Genomic DNA, 12,183 nt, shown 5'->3' with positions numbered 1-12,183 from the left:
GGTAGGGACAAAAGTCTCAACTAATTCAACACAAATGGGGATTGATCAATGGAAACATATAACAAACAGTAATAGGAAATATAACAAAAACATGAATCACAATTTTAGTGGAGGCACGGAAAAGGATCCCAGTGATGGTAGTATTATTTCTCATGTTCACATTCACTTGTGTAGAACTGTTACCTTTAATATACTATGAAGCTTGCAGGTAAGAAATCTGAGGCCTGATATTAATACCTGGCACAGAAATATCTACTGAAATCACTGAAACTGAAGGCTGTTACTGTTTCAAAAGTACCCCATAATGTTAAGCTAACTAGTAAAATATTTTTGCTACAAACATTTTTACTTGATTAAAGTCTAGTGAGGTTAATGATCCTCTAAAACTAGACAAATGCTTTCTGAATCTTTCATTTAAAAACAATGTAACAGCCTAGAAATCTGTCAGGTCTCTTAATCCTAATTTTAGCCCAATTATCAGTCGCTTTAAAGAGCACCAAAATGTCAATACACAAGAAAACAACCACTATCTAGGGGGCTGGCTTAAACACAAAATACAGACAACAGTCCAATTTCTGCTATACTGCATATTGCCAATAAATATTAACTACTTAAAACCATACACAATGGTTACCAAATTACAAATTAAACAAAGACAAACTGCAAAGTCTTATCAAAAGTTTGTTTTATTTTCAATACAAGATAAATACCATGCTTGTTACTAGTGCAGTTTAAGGCCGACAATGGCCATATATCAAACTGCCGAACAGTCACCTAAATGCTAAAGAAAGGAAAGACAAAGTAAACATTAAACACAAAATTGCAATTACAAACATTTTAATAAAATGGAATGAGTTTTTTAATAGAAGCTAATATGAAGTCTAATTCTCATGGACAGCAAAAAAAAAAAAAAGTCTATTAGATCAATTATCACCTTACCTTTTTGCACAGAAATCTTATTGTGAAGTCACCATAGAGTCAATAGCTAAAATTTTAAGACTTTCTTTGGCCTTCTGATATTAAACAGATTATTTACAAACTGTGATCAGTAATTCATGGATATTGGTAATATGATACAATTTTTTTGTTGTTGTTAAGGGCTTTCCATTAAAAATTGTAAAACAACTTTGTAAGGCTGTACAGGGCTGTAAACTACTTTGCTAATATACCATGGGATGTAGAGGAAGGAATAATAGACCTTTTTTTAAGGCTAAAGTTATCAATATTATAGATGCATTCCTTAAAATACATTATGATTTATACCCAAAGGATCCTTTCCCATTAAATACCACCTGAGTACTACAATTTTCAAAGTAAAAAAATAAACATGAATTCACCAGTTATTTTAAAATAATTTAAGTTACAGAATGTTGAGAAGTGTTACGCAGTAACAGTGCGACAAAAAGAACACACTTTCAAAACAAAATGTTTTTGCTAAATGCAGGGTCTGTCCAATTATGAAATTAATGTAAAACATTTACACCCATGGCAGAGTTTTAGGATACTCCCACATGAAAAAAACTCTTGGTAGTATTTACTATGCAGTTACCACTTCAAGATGTGTGTGACTTCAATTAAGTTCAACCTAGTATTTAAAAGACTCCATTACAATATGTTAATACAGCAGGAAGTCTTTAAAGACATTAAAATCTGTCTGTATATAATCAAGTATTTATACGTCCCATACAAAAACCATAGTAGCTGCATACTCAGTGAATGCCACAACCTGAAATTCTAGAAAAAGAACATTGGTTAAGACAAACCTAAATCAATCTGAACAGTGTTGCCTGAATATTTAGAATACTCACAAAAATTCATATTGCTTCTTTCTAATGCCAAGAAAGAAGAGTATAAGAACTTCCTCCCAGAAGCCTAGACATTTTAATACATGTTCTATTTCAACTTACAATGAAACTTTAATCCTGAATCTTGATTTATCTAAATCAAAAATCTCACATTACAAACACAAGGAATGCCATATGTAAGGCCACATCTTAATAAATTTATAATTTTTGGTTGAATATTTATTGAAAAAAATCAGTCTAAGGCTTCTAAGAGTCAAGTTGCTTAAAACAATAAAACAAATACACCAGTGTTTAAACTGAAGTTAAGGTTAAAAAAAACGCATACACACACACACTGTAGGAACAGAAAAATAAAATGCTTTGCTACAAAAATCCCACTTAATATATTTTAGCACAAAAATGTCTAATATACACTGGATAAGCGTGCATTTACGTACATACAACTAGGGGAAACATTTACAGAGGGCTACGGGATGCAAATGAACTTAATGAGTAATAAAAACCAGTTGTTATCTGTAAAACAGAGAGAATCTCAATACTGTATTCTCAGTCAAGAATTAGAACATAAACTTCCTCTTAAGCTGAAGCTTAAAACACAAAATTGGAGCCATTTTAGAAAATACAGAAAATGCAATGATCATTCAGGTATGAAAACCAAAATGTCAAGAGCACTCCAACAGAAAAGTCTTGTAATGCATCTCATTGTATAAAACAGTATGTATTTAGATTGGCACAGTTAAATACATAAGGGAAAGAGAAAGTCTTTACCCTTTCCACAATTTTCCTTCACTATAAAATATTATACAACATTCATTAAAACCTCCATGTTTATTTTAATAACTGACCTGAAACTAGTAAAAAATAAAGCAATATTCTCCATAGGAGAATTAAATGAAAATAGTATCTTAAGCTACAAGTTATCTGTGTACTCCAAATTGTCGTTAACTGCTTAAGAACATTCTAGGTAAAAGGACCATTAAATGGCCTAAACTATGATCAAAAGCCACTGCAACTTACTCCAAACCTTATGAAAATTGACAAAAAAAAATACGTATCTGCAAATTTACACTGGAATATGCTTTCCACAACATAGTTCCTTTAACCAAAGGCAGCACTTTCAATCCAAAGTGTTGCCTGGGAAGCAGTACCATTCAGGTACTGTATCACTCATCGGTTTAACTTTACTACTGGCTGAAAGGAATGTGACTGTATAGCACTAACAAATGCTATGTTTTAAAAAACTCATTTGTTTTCACATCCACTACAGTTATTAACTAAGGAAAAAATGAAAAGGTCTCTGAGACACTGTTTTTGGTGTCTATGCAATGATTTATCTCTTTGGATTGTTTTTACACATTAAAAAAAGGGAAGAGTTTTCAAATAACATCGACCCATAAACAACTGAAGGGGGTATGAAGAACAAAACAAGGCTTGCAATTTTCACCTTTACTGCTATACATTCACGTGTTATCAGGTAGAGAAGGACTTTGCAAAATTACTTGGTCAAACCAAGAAGTTATTTCCTTCTGACAACACTTAAAATAACAGATTAGCAGCAAACAAATCCAGTACACTCACACTATCTGCAACAAAAGTCATGTAATGAGATCAGCCAAGCAAGAAGAAGAGTGATATAGAAGGAGCAATTAAAAGGTTCCACTGATAAAATATGAAAAGGTAAATAAAGGATTTAATTAGTATAAAATTTCCAGTTTCATTTCAAGTGCAGTTAGATTTTTGTGATTCCATTTTTGAACTGTTCAAAGAAAATTTTATTTTCATGGACATTTTACTTACCTTTTAACCCTTTACTATTAACTAATTTCTCTTGTAATATTTATATGTCCATACTTCTTCGCATTAGGGCATTATAGTCAAAATATTAAAAAGCCAAGAAATGACAAAACAATATACAGAAAACAGGAAAATTTTGATACAACTCTAAAATGTTAAAAAAGCAACCGCATTTTCAACAAAACGCTTTAAAAAATCATTTCTGAAAGTGAACAGTTCTGATAAACATCAACGATCCCATGCACAGGTACTTCAAACACAAAATATTTTAAAATAAAACTGGCAGTGATATGGGTAATTCAAAACAGCTAATTTTGTCAGATGTGGTTTGATAGCAGACAAGATGAAAGTGAAGAACAGCAGTGGAAATTTCTGGAGGGTTTCTACAGTTGCACATAACATAGTATCTAGGGTATTTTAACACTTTAAGCATTGTCCTAGAATTTGGGTACTCTTTAACAACCAATGTGTATTAACAGAAGATCTCTCAAAGATAATCAGATCTTAAAAATGTATTAACGTGCTCAAGAATTTTAACTCAAATTTCCGAAGTAGTGATTTCAAATTACATTCCCATAAAAACACCTAATCAAGTTGACACCCTGCCTCTGCCAATTTTGCAATCAAGAACACATGCTAGTCAGGTGCTTTTTAAGTGGGCCTGTATGTAAGGCAGGTTTGAAAAAAATCTTTGATTAAGTAACTATAGCATGAATCAATACGCTGCATGAATATACATAGTATTCCTTAAACTGTGCAGACACGGTTTATCTGTAATTTCCCATTACAAATACTGGGGAATACAACCGAATGTTAACGAACATCACATCCTTCAAAAATTTATACCAATTGGAAAATATAAGGCTCTCTTTACTCACATTTACCTGCTGCAGGGCTGTATTTACACTGCCTATGGCTTAAGAAATAAACCATAAGATCAATAAAAACAGCAAGTAATTGCAGCATCAAATCAGAATTGTCAAAATTTCTTCAATGTTAGCGGTTCACAATTAAGTGTTTCGGTACATCTGTGTTGTAATTAACCTGCATTACACATCAAATATGTACGGGTTTTTACTTATGTGTTAAAACCTCTGTTTTTTTGACCCCTTACACATTGACTGGATTGCTATATCTGTCAAATTTCAATTTTTACAAGTTTACATACCATTCAGCAAAGTCACAAGCTAACTAGGTAAAAACAGCTAGAAAAGCAGAATATAGAAATATTAAATATCCATGTAATCACCTATTCTAATATCAAAATCAAGGGCAAAAGACACTTAATTACTATGTTTAATTCACTGAACGCAAGATTAGATTGAGGCATATCCAAAAACGCTATTGCAATGCCTTAAAGGACAGTAAAAATGTTGTCATAGTAACATTATCTTTAGATATTGCTGAACACAAGACTTTCCCTGAGGTGTAAACATCAAATAACTTGAACAGCTTTACACATCAGCCCCATTAAACAGTTTATTACAACACTACATCTATTGTAATCAAAGTGATGCTGTTTACAGACATTATCATATAAACATTTTTAACAAGAACAAACTACTACAAAAACAAGCATTTACTTGACTTTTTTTCCAATTGCTTGCCACATTATAATGGCCAAATGTATATAACCAGTAATAAAGTTGCAAAAGCTATAACTTTTTAAATCACACAGGTTTCCTTCAAATAAAACAGTTAAGCAACATAAAAAATAAAAGTAGAGCTACTGGTTACCATTTATGCAGATTTGCTTTATTCAGATCTATTCCTGTTCATTTTATCCATGAATCCTTACAGGTTCAGTTCAATCACAAGAAGCAAACTGCTGGACAAGCGTCATTTTTCCCCCATGAAGACTGTTTTGTCTTGGAAGGTGATCCTCTTCCTTCAGCTGTAATGTGTCAAAATTTGTGATGTAGATTTTGCTATTCCCCAAAATACACAGAAAAACGCTGGCTTAACTATACATACACAAGTCGTGCATCTACTTCACTGTTATGTACTCTAACACAAAATAAGAATTAACTGAAACAGTAGCTGCCTTTGTGGTGGTGAAATGTTCCAATTTACCTGATGATTAAACTGAGGCATTCTGATTTCATTCTTCTTAAATATTATTGCCTTATAAATTTAATGACTGAAGCAGTAATGAAAATATAGCAGCTACTGTTTCTGTGATGATGGAAACATTCGTAAGTCATTTTCTAAAATATGCAAACTACAAAAATAAATGGAAAATTCTTGGATGATTTTAATGTAAATATTTTTCATTCACCCACATATCAAGTCTATAAACTCATGTAACAATTAAATGCTGAACTAAATATAAAATGCAAAATTATTTTACAAATTAATTTATTTAACAGCATACAGGAACTTCTGCAAGTATTATAAATCAAATGGTGTTCCATGTTACAAAATTTATAAATAAGATTTATAAATAGAGTATGGACATTTAAATTCATGACATCCACGTACAAATCTTTAGACGTAATACAAATTTAAAACATTTACTTTACTTTTACTCTATTCCACCTATATAGAAATACCTAACGTAGTATTATAAACTAACCAAAACAAGCTAAGTGGGAATCTACAATGATAAAGTTCATTTAAAACTCACATAGAAGAAAAAAAATAGAATAAAGTTGATAAACTAAAATTTCAAGAATACATATATATGCAAACTTCAGGGAGAGGTTCACAAGAAACATTCAATTAACCTGGATATAAGTAACCACTGAAACACTAGGTAATGAAAGTATAAATGACAAGAAACCACTTTAATAATAAAGTGATTTAAGAGTCAAGAGGGCAGAAGGTTTTTAAAAAAATTTTTTTTCAGTTTGAACATGTTCATAGGGCACAGTTTAGTGATATTTTGAAATAAAAACAACTGAAAAATACTTTTTGCTCTACAATTAAGAGTTACTTCTGCCACTGCTATAAATTTTTCTATTATGTCCTTTCCTAGGTTGTATCTTAAGAGCATCAGTACAGATATGCATTCACACTGCCTAGCAGTAATAACTTAAAATTTTAAAACTGCAAGAGAAAAAAAAAATATAATCCAGACTTCTCTTTTTCTATATGCCTGTATTTTTCAGATAACTATTGTTATCTTTTATTGCATCTTCATCTTAGGTTGATGAAGCTATTTAGTGAAACTATTTAATGGGAAAAAATCTAAAATGGCAGCTTTCAAATGTTTTATTTTTATTATCTGCACTACAATATTAAAAAACTGGTTTATGTATTAGAGAGAGACAAGGCATATGTTCTAATCTGAAATAATAATTACTGGGAAATTAATAAATCTAACTGCAAAAGAATGCTAGCTCCCTAAATTTTCTGTTGCGCTGGAAGGGATAAAAAGTCATTAAGAGGGAAAAACTATTTAAAGTCATAGCAAAACAGAAATATTCAACTCTTCCATAAAACATATCACATACACTGCATCTTTGTATCATTATCACTCCAGTGGAGAATTATACTATTTTTATATAGAGAATCCTGTTCGTAAAATTGCAACACACATCTTTTCCCAGGACTAATGCACTCTTTTGTTTGATTATACTTTATAGATAGATCTTTTGTATTAATAAATCTAATTTTCACCATACAGACATAAAATATGGGGGATAGTCTAGCAGTTTTTATTTCTATTTCTAAACACTTTACATTTTATGCACTTGGAAATACAAATTTTACAGTCTTAAACGAAAGTGAATTTGAAGGCAATACAACCCATTTCCAATAATCCAATTCCATATTATACTCTCAAATGTCTAAGTAGGCAACTACATCAACAAAGATATCAAAAAGAAGCTTAAAAGTGACAAATACATTCAACGCCCATGTTTTCAATGTATCATTTGGTAAAATCTGTAATGTCAAAGCCACACAATTACTTGCTTTAGCTATTAATCATAAAAGAAAGGCCTATGTAAACAGATGCAGATGTTAAAACAACTAAGATGATAAATGGAATCTACACCTTTTTAATAAAGTCTGTAAACTAAAGTGAGCACTAAGTAAAATTTCAACACACAGAGAAGTACTTATATTTTAAGATACTATATCAAGCCATTATTAACAACTCAAATTATAATCTGTTAGAAATTTATCTATGCACATTTGTTAGAATTAGTATTTTAAATTCATGGTAAATTCATCTTTTAAGATTTAAATAAATACTTGATAGGGTACTTTTATAGATTTTCACATTAATATACTGAATTAAAAGGATTCTCATAATTTTAGAGATGCAATACTAACTCAATGAAATAAAATTCACTTTTCTCTATCTGAAAATTTCTCCTTAATAGAGGAATGGAAATGAAGTGGGCAAGAGAAATAATTATCTACTTATGAGTTAACTCTAAAATCAAAATTCTTTCTTGTGTTGACTAGAACATATTACATAAAAACAATTCTAGTTATTGTAGATATTTACAAGAAGTTCTTGCTACCAAAACATTTCATATTTTCATCTCTCTACCTCTGTACATAGTACTTACCTCATTTTAACTAAAGCATTTTATTACTCTATAAATAAACACATCCATAATTGCTCTTACAACCCAGTAAAGTAGAAATAAACTTAATCACATTCAAAGAAAAATGAGGTTTGTTCCCAAAAGATTTACAAAATGAACATCTCAAAATAACCTGTTATTTATAATTCATGGAGAGTTAAAACATGCTACCACAAAAGAAAAATTCATAAAATTTGGATAGCGTAAATGGCACCCTTACCCCTTTTTGGTTATTAGGTTTCTTTAAACAACGTTAACTAAATATTCATTCAAGACAGAATTTATTCAAAACAATCGATTTTACAAACTAAAACAATGGTAGTAAATTTAACACTGAGATGACGGTGAGAGAGCAAGATGACTCACACTGGCATTGAATTTTTTTTCAACAGGGAACATTAATCATTTGTAAACAAAACTATATTCTTAAACCACAGTGAGCAAAACACACTATACATCCATTCAAGAGATCACTTCCTACTCCCTCTTGTAACTTCAATTAAGTCAGCTGTGTAGTGAGACAGGTTTTGTGAATACTCAAAGTAAGAAAAATCAGAGCTAAAGCAATGAAAGCTAGCATACATATCCAGATGAAGCAGAGCAGTTAGGATACATAGGAAAACATAAGGAAACAGGGCTGGGAGCTATAAAGCAGACCTCACATAACTAAGAGCTGCAGAAACAATTTTAAAATCTTATTACAACCAGTATCATTCACCAGATAATTAAGAGAATTTAATTTTCACATAAGCCTCAAAGCAACACTAAGAAGAAAATGAAACATCTTTAACATGTGAGAATTTTATTCTTTTGGCTTTTTTTTTTTTTTTTTTCAAATTAACACAAAGCTAGTAAGCTGAATACACAATGCAAAGCATCCTAAATCTTGGGCAATAACAATCTAAGATCCTAATGATGATATTTAAGGTAGGAAAAAACTAATCAGACAAGACTGGGCGCGGCGGCTCACGCCTGTAATCAATCCCAGCACTTTGGGAGGCAGAGGTGGGCAGATCACCTGAGGTCGGGAGTTCGAGACCAGCCTGACCAACACGGAGAAACCCCATCTCTACTAAAACTACAAAATTAGCCGGGCGTAGTGGCACATGTCTGTAATCCTAGCTACTCCAGAGGCTAAGGCAGGAGAATTGCTTGAACCCAAGAGGGGAAGGTTGTGGTGAGCTGAGATTGTGCCACTGCACTCTAGCCTGGGCAACGAGAGCGAGACTCCGTCTCAAGAAAAGAAAAGAAAAAAAGTAATCAGATAGCAAAGGCAAGTTATTTAATTCAGACCTCATACCCAGTGCTTAAAAATTGTCATGGATAATGACTTGAGAATTGTAAAATCTCATAAAATAGGGAGAGGAAAAGCCTGAATAAAGAGTATTTTAAAAAAACATAATTTGGTTTCAGTAAACAAAGAAAAGCTGAACTGTTAACACAAATTTGCTGAGTAGGGATGTTCCAAAGAAGTAAGAAGAGGAATGCAACCTTTTAAGTAACTCAACTACAAAACTAAAATTATTTCAGTAAAAAATGTACAATCTTAAAGCACTGAACTACTTTTATTTTGCTCAGAGTGGTCTGAGAATAGAGGTAGAACTTACAGAATATGAAGCACAATGTATTTACATACTGAAATTTACAATATTGGTATTTTCTCATTAAAATATTATGTATTTGAACTTAGATATTGAATACTTTTAGAAAAACCAATACATTTTAAAATGAGAGAATGCAATTAACATTACCAACAGTTCAAACACAAAAAAAAATTAAGATGGGACAGACATTAACAGCTTGCCAAGACCATTACGTTTCCAGTTAAAAAATTAAGAACTTGCCCTTTTAGCCATTCATCATCACTTTAATAGATTACATTAGTATTTTATTTGTATACAGCCTTACTAGTGACATTCACTTTAGCTTTCAAATCACTCATTCCATTTAGTCCATTTAAGATTTACATGAAAGCTCAAAAGGACTCATATTTTAAAACTTCTAAAAAGGTCAACAGACCTTATTACGATGGTGATCAAATTTGCAGATAGCTTTTGTTTTAAAAAGTTTTACTTGAATATATTTAATCCCAGTCCCCACCCCTTTATTCAAGTCTACATCCACAATAAATACTGTTTGACAGAGCAAACGTACAATAATCCAGGATAACAGAATTTTTTGCACTAGAAATGCTTATGTAAAATTTTGCTTGGATGAAGGCACATACAGTATTACAACTCAATTCTGATTAATGTACAAACAAAACATGGAAATTCTGGTATGGTACATCAGTGATTAAGAAAAATGTCAACAATAGTTTGCACATTAGGAATTTGTAGTTAATGTCTGAATGTAATGAAACTCGAGTCATGATATATTTAGGTGTACCCATTACTAGAATGTAATGTTAGCTAACTCAAATACTTGAAGATTAACAATGGACTTTGTTTACTTGGTTGACTATGCTAGTTTTAGACTAAAACCAGTAAGGAAATTGTAATTAGTTAACTTTGGGCTTAAATTGGTTTAGAGGACCCTTGATGGGCACATCCAATTTTGGAGGTGAATTCAAGTTTCATTATCATGCCTTTACTAACAAGAAGCTTGTTGATAACTTATAAAGTCTAAAAAAATAGGTAACTTACAGAACCTGTACCTTTCTATAATGGAAATGACTGACACAGATAAGCATTTCAACTAATAACCCAGTCACAATCCACTTTAAGCAACTGATGGATATTGAGAATTTTTTCATTAAGATGGGATCAGATGTATTTAACTCAGGGGAAAAAAGTGCTACATCTTTAAAATTTAGTGTTTAGATTTACATAATACAACATTCAATTTTTACATTCAAAAACAATATCAATTTCAATAAGCTTAGTTTTTAAAGTATGATTTTTTTGCCTCACATTAAAAGACTGTTTTGAGATTTATATTAAATTTTGTAATACACGGAAAACTACAAATTAAAGTTTTGATATTCAATCTGCATATTCAAAATGCAAAGTATCAAAACCAGCCTTTTAACTTAAAAAGCCCTTAAAATTGTAAATAGTGTAGGAGCTTATATCTGTGTTCCATAAAAATAGCATGCTTATTTTCTAGGCATTTAAGGACCTCATTTGCGTATCTGTTATGGTTAAGGAAATTGCTATTCTGTCACAGAATTACATACACTTGATAAAACCTTTAATTTTGCCCATAACAATTTAAATACTAACAATTACCATGACTGAATTTTCAGTAAGTTTCCCATGATTACTGAAAATAATCACATAGAGTATTTACCTATGAGGGGTTTGTTTAGCCTTAATTTAATTTGAATATGCCAACCAACATATAAAGAAAAAATATTTTAATTTACAGAATAACCTTTGTGTCACATGCATAAGCCTTATAGTGCCCTCCCCCAGCTCTTCACATGAATAAATGCTATTAACAAATATAAAAAATAAAATTACATGTGAAAATGAAGCATAAACAGACAACTCTTCCCACTTTATGAAAAATGTACACAAGAAATAGTTTTAAAATACAGAAAAAAAGACAATGATTATGATTTATGAATGAAACATCAAAGAAAATTATTTCAAGTTATTCTAAAGTTGGGTATATGGCTTGACACAATTTAAAATTTTTAGATATAAATCAGTGCACCCTGAACCCATTTTAATTGATTAACTTTTACATCTTCTTTGCAAATTAAAGGATACTGTTTCTTTTAAAAACAAAAACCAGATGTCAGGATAGTGTCTCTTCTAAAAAAAAAAAAAAATTTTTTTTTTTTTTTTTTTTTTTTTTTTTTTAAGGAAAAGTGTCTTTGTTGAGAAAACACCCTCCTGTATTATAAACTATTATTGTGTTAGATTTTCTCATAAATTTTTAGGGACAAATAAAACTAGTTCAAGAATAGTAACTTTCCATTTATTTTTAAAAATCCAAACACATAATATATATCTGAAATAACTCCCTGTGTTTTGTATTTTAAATTGCATGCAACCTACGTATGTGATACAAGGATCCCAATTTTTAGATTTTAG

This window comes from Symphalangus syndactylus, chromosome 13 (assembly GCF_028878055.3).
Source record: "Symphalangus syndactylus isolate Jambi chromosome 13, NHGRI_mSymSyn1-v2.1_pri, whole genome shotgun sequence".
Taxonomy (NCBI): domain Eukaryota; kingdom Metazoa; phylum Chordata; class Mammalia; order Primates; family Hylobatidae; genus Symphalangus; species Symphalangus syndactylus.
This window is presented reverse-complemented; position numbering follows the sequence as displayed.